At 38.3% G+C, this 18731-nt stretch overlaps 1 protein-coding gene across 1 annotated transcript in view; it reads left to right on the top strand.

The window, feature by feature from the left end:
* Window positions 1-3486, top strand: part of ALCAM (activated leukocyte cell adhesion molecule) — a 126919-nt gene extending 123433 nt beyond the window's left edge. Inside the window, exon 16 of the mRNA XM_062596601.1 lies at window positions 1209-3486. The gene's annotated coding sequence lies outside the window, so the exon portion shown is untranslated. The remainder of the gene's footprint in view (window positions 1-1208) is intronic.
* Window positions 3487-18731: the final 15245 nt, after the last annotated feature.

Below are 18731 nucleotides of genomic sequence, written 5' to 3' on the forward strand. Positions count from 1 at the left end.
TTTCTTTTTTTTGATTTAAAGGAGTGGTAAGTGTTCTGCAGTATTGCATTGTGAGTTTCGCAACAGGAAAACCATAACTGGTCCTGATTTTCAGTGTGCCATTAATAACTAATCATAGAATCTTAGAATCGGTAAGGTTGGAAGGGACCTCTGGAGATCATCTAGCCCAACCTCCCTGCTCAGCAGGGTCACCTAGAGCAGGTTAGACAGGGTTGCATCTAGGCGGGCTTTGAATATCTCCACAGAAGGAGACTCCACAACCTCTCTGGGCAGCCTGTGCCAGTGCTCCGTCACTCTCACAGGGAAGAAATTCTCCCTCACGTTCAGATGGAACTTCCTGTAGTTCAATTTGATCTTAAGTAATGGCATTGGATACCTACTTTTGGTCTCAAAGTTTCCAAGCATATAGTGGGATTAACACAGATTTCATATTTCAATAAAAAGGTTTCAAATAAAACATTTGATAGCACTGCTTGTTGATAATTTAAATGTGTAAATATTGTCTGTAGTTTTAACCTACAAATGGTTATTTTTACACTGTTCAGAACTCTTGAGATAGAATGATCACTTACTATATGTAAAGAGATGTAACATTGCGGTATGGACTTTACTAACAAAACAATTGTTTTCCTAGTTGAAGAGAGAAGATTGGGGAGACCAAAATTATGCCTTGAGGGAATGATGTAAAGTGGGACATAGGTGAATTTTGAAAATGCTGCAATGCACAAACACAGGGTTTCTGCTGCAGTTCTGTGGGAAATTTCTGTACTATCTTTGGTAGGGGTTGTTTTGTATCTTTTTTCCCTGGACTTCATACCCTCTGCAACATTGCAGTACTGATTAGACAGAGATGAAATTAGCCTGAGGGTATTTATTGACCGTATTTGTTGAGCATAGCAATTCAAATAACATCCTTGGCATTTGGCACAGTCTTTTGTTACAAATTTTTGATATTTTTAAATCAGTATTCTACATAAATGAAAGGTTATCCATAAATGCATTACTTATCAGATGAACTTCATTGATCTAAAAGTAACAATGTTGCAGTAGCTATTCTCATTATGTAAGATAGTCTTCTCATCATTAAATGGCAGATGAAAATACTATTAACGTGGCTGTTTATTTAGGGGTTAGATACTTAGCAGTTATGTTAGTTAACATATTTAAAACTAAAGGTGATTAACTGGCTTTATCTTTCATATTTTCAGAGAATACGTATAGACCAAGTGAAGCATGAACGTGGATTGTATTTAAACCTATACAAAGAAGTGACAGCTATTCATGGTTCAAGTATTAAACAGACCATGCTATCAAGTTTTCAAAGGATTTTAGACACAATTATCTCAAGTTAAAAAAAAAAAAACAACTAATTTTGGCAACAGCCATGATAATAGGTCACCATGTTGTGTTTTGTTTGAAATATTTTTTTGTAAACGTCTGCACTGAAGATTTCTTTTTGTTTGCCTTTATGTAAATTTTTTACGTAGCTATTTTTATACACTGTAAGGCTTTGTTCTGGGAGTTGCTGTTAATCTGATGTATAGTGTAATGTTTTTATTTCAATTGTTTTTATGACACCCTTTGAGCAGGTACATGTCTAATTCTGATTGTTATCAGTGAAGCTTTGTATCAAGTACCTAAAGTGTAAGATTGTCTTATAGGAAAATATCAAGCTCTTTTCTTTTATTCTTTTAAATCTCAGTAAAGAGAAAGGGTGACAGCTGTGACAAAAATAAATTGTTAATGAAAGTGAAAATTAAAAAACCCAAACAAAGCTTAACAGCCAGAAAGGGAATAAAGAGTTTCCACAAAGAAGGCTGGGTATTGAACAAGGAATGTAACAAAAAATTCCTAGCCTACATACAGATGGTTCTAATAATCCTTTACTTCTAGAGGAAGACACACATTTTATGGATATGTTATCGGTTCTCTTTTATGTTAGAATTAGGATAAGAAACTGGAATTCTGGATTGGTTTTGATTCCTTTGTTAACTGCTGCCTTAAAGTACTGTACCTTCTCTTCCTTTCAGAAAGATATCAGTCAGAATTGGAGACCTTTTAAAAAAAAGTGGTCATATCAAAGCTGCATTTTTTTCCACAGAAATAGAATATATATATTTTTTGTGTGTTTTTGTTAACTACGCTACAGATATTGAATGCACCTTGAGATAATTTTAGTGTTTTTAACTGGTACCTAATTTATCAAACAGTACATATAATTGTAACTATGAAATGTCTATGTATCTTTAGTTACATTCAAGTTTGTAACTTTATAAACATGTTTTATGCTTGAGGAAATTTTTAGAATGGTACTGATAAGAACACATTTTAGGGTAAATGGCCAATAGAAAATCGTACGTGGGTGGGAAAAGTTTCATGTTACACAGAAGGTTAGTTTCTGGGAGAAAATAACAGCCAGTTTTGATGGAGAGAAACAGTAGAGTAAGCAGAACATCAGGTTTCCATTTACAGATATCCAGGGAAAAAGGAAGTTTTTATAGACTGGTAGACAGAAATAAATAAATAAACAAACAAAAGACAAAGATGGACGTTAGGAAATGTATTTTGCCACTTTTGCATTATTTAGGGGGAAGAAAACACTGTTACTTGTAAATTTGTAAAATGTTAAATGTCTGGGCAGTAGTGACTGATGTCTTAATAAAGCTTCCTGTAGTGCATTGGCATGGATTAAATACATAAGATGTCCTATAAACTCTATGCTGTATAAAATATTAGAGGGGAAATCCTGTTATATTGCCTCTACACTTTGATTTGTTACTCTTTTATTTGGCAAAAAAAAATTATGATCTTGGTCAATATTTAAACCAAAGTAAAATGGGGGAAAAAAAACCAAAGTAATTTGTTTTGCATGGCTAAGCCATTATGTTATCTCTGTAAATATTGTGATTTTTTTTTAGAATTTTGTTAAAAAAATTCTAAAATTTTTAAACACCTGTTTTTCCAAAATAAAACGTGAACACACAAAAAAGTTACTTTATATACAAATATATCTTTTTCTTTTGGTGCGAGAACACTGCCAAGTGATACACATTTTTAAAAAATGCAGTGATAATAACTCTAAAAAGGAAAAGTTGTGGTAGAATACTGTGATAGAGTATGCAAAAATCAACTGTCTTTGTTTATAACACTACAAATAATTCTAAAATACAGGGAGGAAACCGCCAATGATCATAAGGAAAAGCATAGGGAAGGGTTGAAAATTTACGTACCACTGTCTGGTGAATGTAGGGGTAGACGAGAAGAAAAGAAAATTCCTTCAGCTTCCACAACTATGAAAAAGGAATAAAATCACCTCACCTTAATGAGATTCTGCTAGATCTCCTATGCACTTTAAATCGTCAGTCCTAGGAGCCAGGTTTTTCACTGCTCAAAGTTCACTACAGGCACGTTTCAAGAACCAAGAGTGCAAAAAAATTAATGTTTCTATCCATGCCTAAACAACAATAAAACTGAAGTATGTCTTCACTTGCTTGTTCTGAAATCTCAGTTTAAAAGAGCATGCATGAACACGAAGGAGGGCACTTACTTAGCGCTCCCGCTGTGGTTGGCTCTAATCCGACCAACGACCAACGTGCGTACGCAGGGTCTAGCTGACGTCAGCAGTCCCATAGGGCCAGGAGGGCTCCGGGGGGTGTCTGGGCCTTGTCTCCAACCAGAGGGCAGGACCTGGAGAACATCAGCAGCCGGTTGGAGAAAAGCGTGACAATGTTGTGCTGCCTGCCTGTTTAGCACCAGAAACCTTCCAAAAGGTCATTTCGCACCCGAAGCCCAGTAGGAAACCTGTAGCAATGAATCGTAGGGGTCCTGCTTAATTATGGTATAGGACACAACTCTGGAGTTCAGGCTCAGTTTATTGCACACAGGAAGAAAAAGTCCTGTTCACAAACTGATGAAAAACGAGATAACGAGGAAGGAGAGAATACCAGGACTTTTGGCTTAAAGCTGAGGAATTAAGATAGTTGTTTCTGGTGTCTCTTCATAGTTTTAGGGAAAAATGGCCACTGAGCTTGGAACAAAGCAACGGGTTTGTCTGCACGGTGCAAATGCAACATCATGCAAGACTATCTCACAGACTTGCCAAGCAGACAACTGCATAAGCCCCCAGAAGCAGCGATCTCAGAACTATAGGTATACTAAGAGGGGTGTGAGTCGCTATTAGAACACTAGCGTGGAAATATGTGGTAATTGTGGCAATAGGTGAGGCCTCCTGAAGTTGTTAGGGTCAACACAAGAAAAGGCAAAGCATCAGGGTAAATTCCTGCTGATTCTGAGTTTTCCAGGATGGCCTGCATTCTAGGATCTTAACACAACGATGTCTAAACTCACTAGTTTACGTCACTAGACATAAAGTGTATGTCTAGTACACTTTAATTACGAGCAGATGTTCAGTTCCTTAACTGGTGGTTAAGTTCTTAACAGATCGGCTATCAGTAAAGCAACTATCCACCCTTGATCCTCTGTATATTAGCCATGACTTGCAAACAGAAATATAAAAATACTGATATTTAGGCAGTATCTTGCATCTTTTCCTGGACAGAATTTTCATTCTGTCATGTTCTAAAATACATATAAAAACAAGTAACTCTTATTTTTGGATTATTACTTGAACATTATGAGATAGTAACACAGGTTCTACCCATATCAACCACAGAGACAGACAAAGAATAAATATATGTAAATTTGTCGTCCCCCTCCCTTTTTTTTTTTTTTTTTGATAAATTTCTTCAGGGAACATCTAAGACTTGAAGAACATCTAACTTGCCTTATATCCTCAGCTGCTGGCGGTTGCAGTTAAATCTGATTTACTTGAACTACCACATGTAGCTGGATACTTTCCTGTTGACTTCACATTTAAAACAGCCATATGTACTTAATTATCTCAGCTAAGATTAGCAGTGACATGTGAAATGAGATCATGACCTCCTGTGTCAGCCACATCTGTGCAAATGTTTTCTGGCTTTTCTGTCGACAAGAATGCATCTCCATCCAGGTGTCTGTGTTTCCAAGAATCGCCCAATACAGATTTGCAAACGGGCTTCTGCTCCAGGCAGAATAGCCCAACCTGTGAAGGCAGAGGGAACGCAGGAGGCTCGTAACTTTACCTAGTTTACGGAGCTAGATCCCCTGAAGGTCTCCCTCTCCCTTCTAGGAACAGGAAAGATCCTCAAGCTGGCATAAATCAATTTAGTCCAGTGCTGAACAAGGCTGACTTCAGCCTTCGCTTGCTCTGGCACTTACCCTGGCAGACAATAAGTGCACTAACTTAGTTCAAGGGGAGAGTAGGAAGGGAGATTTTTGACTGACTAGTATATACCTGAGGTGGGCAAGAGCATCGCTTTGCCTGTGTTTTCAGATTTGGCTGGGGAGAGCAGAGGGAGGATATAGGTAGGGTCTCAGTGGCCAAACCATCACAAAAAAATGGTGCTTAGTAAGACTGGAGTAATGAGGAGCATACTAAAAAAAAAACCTGAATGGAAGGAAAATCCCAAGGTCCTCCTCAGCACACAGCAAGGCAAGTTGCCAAAAACCAAAAACCAAAAAAAAAAACACAAAAAACCCTCTAAGCCCTAACTGTGTCTATGCTTCATGCAGCATGCACATACACACTTAGTAACAGTTGTTTCTTTTCAAATAATCAGAGAAGCAGAAACTAAGCTTGTTACTCATTACTGAATTAGTTCAAAGTCTGTTTTTAAATAGTTAAAGTGAATGCATCCTCCTAACCACTCACAACCCTTTCTTTAGATGTGCTGAAATTCACACATTTTTCTCATTTACATGTTAAAAGAGACATTTCATGTGTTAGAAGCAAGGCACTCACTTTGCTCTAGTGATGAATTTCAGCATGAAAGGGTAGAAGACAGATGAAATGTTATGAAATTTTGTTTCTTAGTCAGAAAGTCATATACCAAAAAAGACATACAGGTCACATATAACCCAAATATTTTTCCTGTTCTCATGTTTCACCTGGTGATACAGATAAGGCTCGCATAGTCCTGTGTCCCCTATACTAGCGCCCATGTTCCCAGCTCATGTTCTGTATAGAGTCCTGGTTTCCCTCACCATCATTTGTTGTCTTTGTATTTAGTTCAGAAATGCCAAGACATCTTGAGAAAAATACACAGATAAAAACACAAAAGGGCTGATAAATGGGGGGAAAAAAAAACATAGTGAACATCTCCTGCTTGCTTTTCTACGTGCTCGTATCCATTGTTCTGGAAGCTCATTTTGTAAAAATTACCCCAAATCTCATCCACAAAGGCTACAAAGGCTCAACTATAGCACCACAACATAAAACTAAACCTATACTACCAAGGCCCCTCTAAGCCTTTTACTCTTTTTAGCTAATCCTTCTCCTGTCACCTGTACAACCAGACAATATACATAAATAAATAACATGCAAGAATCTTAGTCCTGGAATGCCAGCACAAGTCATTCATTTAAGGATGTGATCTTTTTCACGTATTTTAGCTCATGTAGATGTGTTGCGGGAGTTTATTGTATATTACCCATCCATGTACTTAGGAGTGAGCTGAGGGAAGAAAGTAACATCCTACTGCTGCAAGTAGCAATAAACAGATTATAATAATTCACACACATACTGTTTCCACCCATTTCCTTTACTAGGAAAAGAAAGTAACTTACATTCAACCTTACCCAGAAAAAACTGTATATACTACTGCTTATGTTAAAAGAGGAGTGAAACAGTTCAAATTTGCACCACCTTAATACTTTCACCACCATGAGTTTCTCACTGGATCAAGTAGTATCACCTTCATAAGTAGTATCACCTTCATGGGTAGATCTTTGATGCCAATTTCTCCCCCTCACCCCCTTCAGAGCAAGAAAGCAAATAAAAATACAGACTGCTAATGGTTCAATGGTGTCTACATAACAGATCTGAGTTTTCATTAATATTTGCATCTGTCACAAGAACAGCAAGTCTAGCATGGACCACAGAATACATTTATATTAGGCTGAGCCTAATTCATACCATTCTATGATTCTATGATGATTTCATTTCCTGAATTTAGATTCAATTAAAGAATCAAATAAAACCTCATATAGATAAAATATTCCACTAATTCAATTTCAGTGATGTTGATATACAAGCTCTTTGTGTTGTTATTCATCCAAATAAAGAAAAATCACACTCATTTCCAAGAGTTTAAAAAAATAAACAAAATAAACAGAACAGACCAAAGTGATTGCATTTACTAAACAGAAAGAAACAGGATATGGAAATCAGATTGGACAGAAGACTTTCTGACAAAATTAGAGTTAACAATTTAAAAGATTACCAGTGTGTGCTATGAGGTTGTTTCAATTCTCCTATGTGCAGTGCCTTTCTAATCCCCAGTCACTGTACCTTGAAGTGATCCATTTTACAGCGCAATCACAGCTACAAATGGCTGGGTTTGCTGCATGCCTGCTGCACAGTGCTAGGTCCCTAATTCAAAATGCATCCACAACAGCAGCAGGGAAGCATTTTTTTTTTTTCACTGAAGTTTTATATATATTATAGGCTAGTATAAGAAATTCAGCAACCAAAGCCAGCAGTAGTTAGAAACTCTACAGGCGATATACCTGCACCACATCCTTTCACCCTGCTCTGAGGAATCAATTATTTGGTCCTTCCAAAAAGGGGGAAGGGAGGGAATGGAGGAGTGAAACTGCAAGTAAGTAAGAGAGTAACTCACTAAAAGTGCAGTTGCTCTCTCCTCCAGAGACTAGCTTAAAAAGTGCTATTGGCTACCACCAAGAGTGGATCTGGATCCCCAAAACAGTCAAAGCTATCCTTTACTGGCCTTACTGGCAGTCTCCAGCTCCAACAGAGGAAGCAATCAAAGCTCATGTAGCTTCAGAGAGGGGATATTGCCATTGGTAGTACTGAGCAGAGCTATATTCAATAAATTTACACAGATTCACCTAGTTCCTACCTGTGTTGCAGCACAACAGGTATTTAAATGGTAAAAAGTAGCTTTACCATTACATAAAATGTGCAGAGAATTGGCATCTACACACACAGTTCAAACTTGAATGTATTAAACAGGATATGTTTGCTTCCAAAATTATATGGAAAGTCTAATGACTGAACCAGTAGAAGCACCTAGAGCAGAGCTTGTTGAAGCACTAATCTAGCTTCAACACAGCACTAGCTACTTAGAGAATATTTTGAACATTTGCATTTACCCAATGAATACAATTCAACTCAAAGTTCAGAGACCAACTGAGAGAAAAAAAAAGTTTTCTTCTTCAGATTTGTAAATAAAAATCAGACCAGACAGCACAAGCCTGCTCAACTCTAGGAGGATACGGTAACCAAAACCAAACAGTTCAAATTCCTTACTATACATAATATTACTTTTGTTGGAATAATTTGGCTCTAAGTGCAAAACATTTACATAAATTTACATGAGGAAAAGTATTCAAATGCACTTAAAGGTATTAACTAATAAACACTTCTCAAATGATATTTTAATACATTCACTTCTACATCCAACTAGGTCTTTACACAAGTCATGAGCAAAATAATAAGTAATCCAGGATAAAAATGCATTATTTACTATTCCCAATAAAATGGATCCACTTGGAATACAAGGCATGGCTATTTGTTGCTGGCTGTGCATTTGGAAGAGACAAGTCCAAAGAAACAGCAAACATGGCACCATAAAACAGCAAAGACACCAGTATTTCCAAGTGGGAAAACTGCCCTGTCTGTTTCCACCACCTTAAAGTAAATTCTTGTGTGAAGATGTTGCAAAGAGCACACCCAGTTTGTATTACTGATGCTCATCCAAACAGGAAAGAAACTTAATTTTGGCTGATTCATTTGGGCCCAAAAGCCAATGCAGCAGGATAGAGATGGTAAGAGAAAGTGTCAGCTTTATTCTTGTAGAACCAAGATGGAACCAATAAGGAAATTACTCCAAAGTCACTAACACTGACCAAGTTTAAGAAAGAATCAAAGGAAACTGTGTCATAAGGGAAGATTTTCTGGGGAATAAACAAATAAATAAATAAATAAAGCAACATCTGGAGATTTCACAGGAGCGGGGGAAAAAAAATAATTGTCCAGAAAAGAACTTGCCCCAAATGACAGTTATAAAGTCATAGAATCATAGAATCAGTAATGTTGGAAGGGACCTCTGGAGATCATCTAGTCCAAAGTATACAAACGGAGTTGGAAAGCAGATTATAAAGTTTCCAGTACAAGTTCGCAAGAAAAAAAGAAAAGAAAGAAAGAAAGAAAGAACAGGTACAGCAATCTGCATCTAATTGGAACAAAAATATTTACCAGGACACATGGGAGACCAGCTCAATTTAGGCCATATAGGAACTGACCAATGAACAACTGAATTTTTAAAAAGCTTTTAAACTAAATATATCACCCTTAAGAAGGAATTTAAAAGACCTATGAAAGACAGTCTAAATGAAGGAGGAATCAACTCGGTTAGATATTTAAGATATGATCACAACACTTCCTTGCTCTCTTGTGCTCTACAGAGGCCCAGCAGTGCAAGGTCCAATTTCAGAAGAATTCCCTGCTAGATTGCTGCATCAGGGTCCGACTGCCCCTTTAGGTTGCAGGCTTGAGACATAACCGTTACAAGGGACTATAGTGTTTATTCATTAATCAATATACTTCTAATAATCTAATAAATCAAATAATAACCTAATTAACTAATAAACAAACTACCATCATCAAATTTTCAGTTATATTATTTGCTCACTATTATCTACAACTAAAAAGTTACTATTTTTCACTCTTCAATCCTATTAACTACAATGCAGCTACTGAAATGTAAATCTATCAACCTTTTCTCCCCACACTACTTAACATTAAAGTGCAAGTCAATCTCTCTTTGCTCTATCCTCCTGCACCAGGCCTTTCCAGCATGGACCTGCTGGAAAGTCCAGCGGGTTTCCCCACAGGTTCCCTCAAGTGTCCAGGTGGCCTTGGGTCTGTGGGACAGCTTCACTTCTACCTATAGGAGTCTGGATTCCTCCCGTTGGAAAACCTTCACACTTTTTTTTCTTTGCCTGACTTTATATTTTATTTTCTTTTTTTTCCATTTCTGTACCCAACCTTTTTGCTGCCCTTGTGCCTGCCTTTCTCCACCCAGTTTGCTCCAACTGAACAATCCACTCCTAATTCTTTTTCATCTTTGATTCCATTTCTGCTACATCTGTACCCAAATTCAGTGGTTGCAGTATCACTATCAAGGTAATTTCAGCTTTACCTGGTATCACTGATATGGTCACCTGAGCACAGGTGGCCGGACAAGGTTCTATTTCCAAAAGATCCCCCAAACAATTATGCAGTTCACACTGGTTACATTTACCTTATGTGCCCTCTAAGACAAATCATTCTACTTTAGCTTCGATACCGCTACCTGATTTCAGTTAAGTATAAGCACTTTATCATGTTTTGTGGAGATAGTCCACATATGACAGCAACATGTTTTTCCACGAAGCTTTCATTCTCATACAGCATCCTGCTCTTAGATACTGGATTACAAAGCATTGCCCTTGACGTGCTCTTTGGGCACTCTGTGGGTTTCCTGCAGAGGCCTTAGCTACGAGTTTGATATTCCAGCAGGACCTCTTGCTCACCTAGGTTCGCTCACAGCAATCTAAGTGAGGACATCATCTGCCAGGGGCACAGCCAGATGAGCCGTTCATGAAACACACAGAAAGACGTAGTCCAGTTCTCATGCTGGAGCAGAGAAAGTGAATTGAATTAAACTAAAAAAGCTGAAATGCAAAGGTTTTTTTTTGTTCCATCTCCCCTCTTCCCCCCTGGTGTTGTTTTCAGGGCATTTTTAACTACTCCAGGTGCATGTTTGTGGCAAAGAAAGGCAGTGTGCAGAGACAGCATCAGAAGTCAATTGCACCAGTGCCAGAAGTAAGCAGCAGACCCAGAGCTAACCATGTTGAGCAGAGAGCTATGCTCACCCTGATGCACTTCTTCCAGGCCTGAGCTAGTGTGAGTGAGTGTGCTTGGTGGGGGAATTGTCTCACGTGCATGTATCTAGCGGAGGGAAAACTCTAGGTATAAGGTAAGACATTGCAGTTAACATTAGCAGGATTTTGACTGTGGACAGTTAAATTCATTAGCCAGAAAGATCAAGCAATCATCACAAATATACCCTTCTGCTCTGTAATCATTCTTGACAGCAGGTGGAATTGTGTTGTTTGAATTAACAGTCCATCTTCCCTCACTTCAGAGATCATTTCCTTCTCGTACAGTCTCAGTATCTGGATGGCAATGCAGCATTAATAGGTTTCTTTTCCCCCTACTGATGCTGAACAGCCTGTGATTAATCACACTGTCACTGGATCCTATTCTGATGAGAAAAGCAAGCTAAGTATTATTTATATTCCTAAATACGTTAGGCATTTACAACATGGCTTTAACAGTTATCCAGTTGATACACTGAATTTGTGTGACACTGGCTTGTATTAAGGCAAGGTAAAATGACAACTGTTTAATGTGTAGAGACCTGATAGCCATTTCTAAGCCTCTGCTGAAAATATCCAGCTCAACAAAAAATTAGAAGAATGATTTTCTCCTTTTTCTCTAAAATCTGTTCTCAGTAAAAGCCTGACCTCCATTACCATTCCAGACAAGATTACTTTGGAAGTTGTTTCTTGCATGTAATTATCCTGTTTATAATGCACTGTTGACTTTGTTTATTGTAACATTTTCTAATAAAAAGATCCAACTTTTGGAAATGTTTGGATTTTTTCAGCATTGAGCTAGGCTGTAATCCATGCCATTTGGCCTTTTTTCACATTCCTATGTTCTGCAAAACACTGCCTTGTACAACAGGGAGCTCAGGGCCCATTGGCTGCCACATCTGTCTCCTGACTAAAGACCTCAAGCAACAACAACCTAACAGATTTTTCTAGCACAGAAGTTTTACCTCGCTCATTAAAGTCAAAGATCTCTCCCCCCTCTTACCACTATTTTTTGTTGCAATTAAAGAATTTGATATTTTTCTGGCTGTTCATCGACCAGGTTCCATGGTATTTAGCAATTGTCTAAAAGCACTGCATGATGTTCCGAACCTCACAAGGAATTCAGTGGCTATAATTTTATTACCAAATTTTCTTATTGAAAGCAGAACATCAGACTGAAGCTAATATATTCTGTTAACACAACAAGCTTCAAACTCCTGGCTTGCTCTTTCCTAATCAGAAGCCTAATCAAATTTTACTTGTTAATATGATTTGATTATTAACCTGCCCAGGAAGGAACCATCTTATTTTGACTTATTAAAGCCAGGACTCTACTCAGTCCACTACATAAATCCAGACACTGGCAGATAGTATGGACCTGCCCTGATGTTTTGCTGGCATGTAGTTTTGTCATTTCTTTAAATAATGGGCCACGAATGAGCAAAAAAATTCAAGCAAACTCGATGTTTGCAGAAATGCAAGTGTGCTTCCACAGAAGCATAGATGACTCTCTGTGCTCTCTGGCAGTACTGGGCTATACTTAGCATCTCCCATATCAGTCTGCTGTCTGATGGAGCTCCAGGTTTGCCTCACATACATCTGCTAGGAAGAGGCATATGTTGGATTAAACCCCTGCTCCTCCAACCTCCCCCCCCCCCCCCCATGAGGCAGGGTTACTGTAGGTTCCCCTGTGGCTAGCAGCTATTATTTTACTGCCAGCTGCACCAATCTTTTCTTTGCTGTCTCTTCCTACAGTATCATACTGATAAAGCTGAGGTGCACTTGAAAGCTAGCAGCCTATTGCTTTGCACGACAGCACAAGAGCGTCCTGCCCATGGGTACTTCATCTGGCTGAGATGAGGTGGCTGGGGGCCAGGGATGAGGAGGGAACCTTGCAAAGAGCCAGCCTCTGCAAGGAAGATCAGAGAAAATGCTGCAGACACATCAGAGTGTGAAAGGGTGCAGGTAACAAGAAGAGAGGGTAGGGGAAAATGCATTCCAGAGAGAAAACCAAGAGAAAGCTGAGGAGGAAGGAAAGGAGAGGGGAGAGCAGATGAATAAATGCACATTCATGGGCTGGAATCAAAAATAATTATGGTGAAAGAGAAAATATAGGACAGAGGAGGAGGTTGAGTAAACAGCAGCAACCATGGGAAAGATGGTGAAGTAATATTGAGAAAGGAGATACTATTCTCCAAGGGAAAGACAAGAAATGACACAAGGAAGAAAAAAAAATAATAATAAACACAGTTTAGTCCCAATAGGAGATGCACATCCTCAATGCTTTCTTGTTTGGTACAACCACTTTTAATAATTCTTTGACACTACAAAGATGCACTAGATTTGTGTGTGCAGAGGAGCACTAGAATAAAAAGAAAAGGAGAGGGATATCTGGAAGAGAGAAAAAAAGTAGTGAATTTTAACTTGTGCTCCTTATTTCTAATGGCAGACATTCAGAATGGATGAAGTGAATTTTTAGCATTCGTACTGGGACAACGCTACTACTTGGATATTGAGGGGGAAAGAGCTCTAAATACTTGTGAAATACATGCATTTCTTCAGAGCACAATCCCTCAAAAAGAGGGAACAGAGACTAAAGTGAGATAAATTATAATATGTTCCCTCCCTCATGTAGCAACAAAGAAGATAAGCTTTCAATACAAATTACTTTTTTTTTTTTTTTTTTTTTTTTTTTTTTTTTTTTAAGAGAATGAGTAAACAAATCCATCTGAAGATAGATGGATGTCACCATAGATAGTTCAGGAAACAAAGTATTACAAAATTATTCTAATTACTGCAGTTCTTATGGGATTTAAAGGATTGGAGGGTCATCTATCAAAATTAAAGCACGCAGTGATTACAGAACTGCATTAGGACAGGATACATCTTGCATTACAAGGGAGGTTTCCAAAATTAAAAACAGCATACAGGGAAAAATGTCATTCCTTTGAGCTTCTGCTGAAATCTTAGACAACTTGTAATTAATATGCATGCACAATGACTTGCAACTTAGTGAGTAATATCAGTGTCATGTCCTCTTCTTTAAAACTTGGTAATTTTAATGCCATTTTTATTAATATGATTAATGCAAGCCACTTTGTGTAGATGGGAAGGAACAGAAGCAAATCAAAGTTAGCAGTCTGCTTCATTTAAATTCAGATTGGTAGGAAAGTATATTGCTCTCTAGCCTGAGATATCAAATGAAAAAAAAAAAAACTTTCAGAAAAATTGAACAGCTACTTACTGAAGAGGATTGGATACTGTCATCCATTTATTGGAGTTTGTTCAACAGTACTTTGGGACATAATCGTACTTTCTGCAAAATGCCAAGATAATGGATAAGGAAGGAAGGAATATTAATAAAAGACAATATTGTGCAGGTTGTAAATGAGTTTTAGATTGACAAATATCATCCAGGAGTGAGCTGGAAAGGTCAAGGGGCAGCTTAATCCATGTTACCTTGAGCTTAGCAGACTCACCAAATACCAGCTAAACTGTGGGGCTATCATTTATCAAAACCAAACTTTTTCCAATAATTTGAGGCCCTGTTTTTGAAGAACATGTGATGCTGCAACTCAAGCTCAAGAAGAAAAGGAGATGGAAGTTGTCGACATCTCCTGAGAGTCAAGCCCATGGTTTCTCAGGTTAAAATCTTGATCTTTTCTTCTTGGCCAGAATATTGAACAGCACTAGAACAAAGGCAATTCAAATATGGGCTGCAAGCCCACATTCAGATTGCTATGATAATTAAAATTTGCCCTACAGTCCTGCTCCAAGTAGCCTCTTATTCTGTGGACATCTTGGGCATGCAGAGAGATGTCAGTTGTGTTGTTCTGCCAGCTCCGGCAGCCTCTCTCAAAATCTGCCAACTCCTCTCCCCACCACTGCCTGCCATGGCCCAGGGTTGGTGTAAATGTCTTGTGCATTCAAGTAATTCTGCAGAAAGTCCCGTTGTTTTGCATTTACTGCACATTTGCAGAAGCACTGCTATGCATACAGAGCCAGACATATATTTCTAGAATAGTTTTATTTCAGAGTTTGCTAGACATGCAGTAAATCCTCCACACACACGATATTTCATGTGCACACAGAAAGAACAAGTGGACTGAATGTACAGAGAGATTTTTTAGAGTTTTTTCAGAGAAGCACTGGACAGGCAGTGTACGTACAAGTGTCTGGCCTATGCGGACGTGTTCAGCTCTGCACATCAGGAAGCTCCTTCAGTGAAGGACATAGTTGGGCCTGTTACTTTATAAGACACAGGCTTTTAGTAAGACTTCTGGTCAAACAACTCTGAAATCAAGGTGGAAAAACATTGTCCACATATTCAAGCAGTTCTGAACTCTGATGAAAGGATCTTCACAGAGAGAAAGCTGAAAGAACAGGATGATACTACTTCTGAAATGATAGTCCAACCTGGGTGCCAGTGAGCATTAGAGGTCCAGCATCAGTACTGAGCCTAATGAACACAGACAGTCAAGGTCTGGAAAGAGTAGGCCTTTTGACAAGATTAACTGCACCAGACTGTATTTTGGTGCTAAAATACCTTCAAAACAGCTATCCTGTTCATCCACCTATGAATCAGCTCCTAGCCTCTTCTCTGGTTGTTGTTTTTTCTTTTATTAATGGAAACAACCACAGGCAGGAAGACCCTTCTGCCTACCTTCCCCCTTCTTCCTCCTCCTACTTGGTTATCTTTTGTTTGATCTCCATCCTGGAGAGCCTCCCTCCAGCTAGTTATTCTTTCCTTTCCTGATATGAAGTGAAGTAAAAAGAATCAGCCTTCCAGCAAAAGCAGTTTTTGCCTGTCATTAAATTCCCTTCAAAGCACTTCAATAGCCTATAAATCTCTCCCATCAACTTTATATATTTGCCATAATTTTATCCTTTATCTTCACTGCTGCTGCAATTCTCCCTCCTTTCCATCTTCAGTCTTGCTTTAATTGGTTATTGTCTCCCATTTGTTTTTAGTCTCACGGCCACAGATTTGGGTAGTAACAAGATTTCTAGTCTTCCTCAAGCATTTGATTGGCACAGGAAACTAGGAAAAAGGGATAGGAAAGTTTCTGAATTCTTGCATGGTGGGGAGCCACACACAGCTGAAAAAAAGAGATCCCAATTACTGAGGGTGCAGATAATACAAATGTTGTCAGGAATGACAGCATTCAGGGTGCATACTGCACCTCCTGCAGCAGAGAGACAGAAACCAAGGCAGCTGCAGAGTCAATCTCCCATCAGAGATTATTCAAAAAAAAAAAAAAAAAAAAATTGGACTGTCAACTCTTAATTCCCAGCGGAGTGAAAACACCAAAACCTCTGCAGCCAAGCAATACACAAGATTATTTAAAAAAAATAAATTTAAATAGTGCAGATGTTCCAGGAAAACGTTGGCATTCCATTAAACAAACGTTCCACGTAGCAGTAAACCAGTTGAAATTTTATCCTGTTGAGCAGCAACCAAGATAACATTACCAGGCAGAAAGTGGGTCATTTGAAAGCATATAAGCATACCGCCTTCCATTATAAGATTTAAGACTTGATAAGAGGTGTGTATATATTTATATATATATATATACACACACATATATACATATATAAAGAAAGAAAGAAAAAAAAAAAAAAAAGAGTACTCTCTTACTTTCCCAGTCTATAAAATGAGCCTCTCTTCTCTAACATTGCTTAGTTGTATTGTTGCACCCTGCTGAGTCTCACACTGTGGGGCTGTTTTTCAAACATCTAGTACAGCAAGCTCCTGTCTGCAGTGAAACTGCATGTCGCTAACATAGTTGCAGTGGAGAAAAATCACAAAGTAGATGAGTTTCTGTCATTTGTATCCCCATCTGGTCTCAAGAAAACAGTTAGTCCTTTAGCCTTCCTGGTTATCACATTTCATTACAATCCATCAGGCACACTAGTATCTGTATTCTCACTTAAAAAATGGCATTGCCACTTTAATGACAAGGGGCCAAGATCACAAGCTAATATCTGCTCCTCGAGGTGGTACACCACCATTTTGCTGCAACTTTGGTTCACACTGGGGAACAGTAGGGTAAGCATAGGATCTGGAGTAAGGAATAAAATGGGAATCCTTGCACAGCCAGCAATCACATTTTCCTCAACTTTATAGCTCCCTTCATGTAGCAAGAAGCAGAACATCTTAAGCTGATACAAGTAGTCATATTGGTGATGCCTCAAACAGTAACCTTTATCTGGAGTCAACACAGAATAGTGATTGCCTCATCCACTGCAGTTGTTCTGCCCGCACTCTCAGCAGGTTTAACACTGCTCAGATCTCACCCCAAACTACAGCATGCCTGCTGCCTTCTTCCTGAGGCTCCCCTAAGAGTCTGTTGAACTTAATTTGAGAGATCCCACACGTTCACAACCTGAGATGCCTGCAATCAAGACATTCTGCCAGTTGATAAGTATTTCTTCAGCATCAATAAGAACACTGAAAAGGTAATAGTACTTACATGTATTTACACATGTACTTACAGGTATATGTCAGTGGCCTCAGTATGAGACAAATATGATTCAATCTGCCAAACATTAAGCTTTAAAATGTGTCAGTGACTTGTAAATTTTTTAAAGTTATCAACTTTATAGAGATATTTGACAATTCAGACAAGAAACGACTTTCAAACTAGGTGCACACGAAACAGCAACACTTGGATAGCTGGCCATCCGGCTAAAGGAAGTCAGGCACTTTATCTGTTCCTCAGCTGTTTGTGCCATCCTAATGAACTGCTTCTAATGAGACAACAGTTACTCACTGTGAAAGGAGGAGGAGGCAATAAGGAAGCAAAGCATTATTGTCACTGAATGTTCCCAGGCAATGAAAATTGTAAAAAAGGAAGATCATATTGTGACATGACAGGATCTTGAAGAGCCAGACACAAGATCTCATCAGTTCTGGTACTCCAGTTACAATAACCAGCAACTTTGGAAACAGAAGATTGCAATATTTACTGAGGAAACTCATAACAACAGAGGAATAGTTGTTTAATGAGCAAAGAAAAATCATGAAGGAAACTCAGAGAACATACAAGGTGAACTAAAAGGAAAATGTAAAGTACAATACTTCAAAAGTTGAGGGGAGACAACTAGCAGAATGCTAGCCTAAGCAGTGAAGAGAGTTGTTTAAGAGTGTAATTCAAAAATATGTATCTGCTTTATGAAGGATGGATCTGGAAGAGACAGTGGAGACATTAAGAAAGATTCTAAAGGTTTATAAAGGTATCAAGAGCTTCTCCTCTAATGCATTTCAGGTGCCTGCAAATTAAAGCTAATTGCATTCCACAAACATCTGCAAAGATATCTCAGCACTCCACAAATATTCCTGTATTGAAATTCTCATGTTACTTTTCACAGTTGCAGAAAACAGCACTCATCAAGCTATCTATTTGCATATACTCCCCAATTTGTCAGTTTGTCATTTATTCCTTTGTCTCATTCTTGTCTTATACTAATATTGTATAAGATAGGTCTCTGCCTTATGCTCGAGAGAAAATTATTGTAAGAGAACCTGGGTTTTTATTCTGTATTCTCCATTTGTCCAGCGTCTAGTTCAATGGAGTCTTGTCTCATCACTGTGATAACAGCCTTTGTCATAGATCAGATAAACAGCAAGAATGGTACCAATGTATTTTTGATTTCTGTTTTCTCTAACATTTCCAAGATGAGAAAAGCAAGCCAAAAATGCTACTTGGAAGTGTCAGCATCTTGATATTTCCTTTCTCATGGGG

The sequence above is a fragment of the Rhea pennata genome, chromosome 1 (genome assembly GCF_028389875.1).
Source record: "Rhea pennata isolate bPtePen1 chromosome 1, bPtePen1.pri, whole genome shotgun sequence".
In the NCBI taxonomy this organism is placed as follows: domain Eukaryota; kingdom Metazoa; phylum Chordata; class Aves; order Rheiformes; family Rheidae; genus Rhea; species Rhea pennata.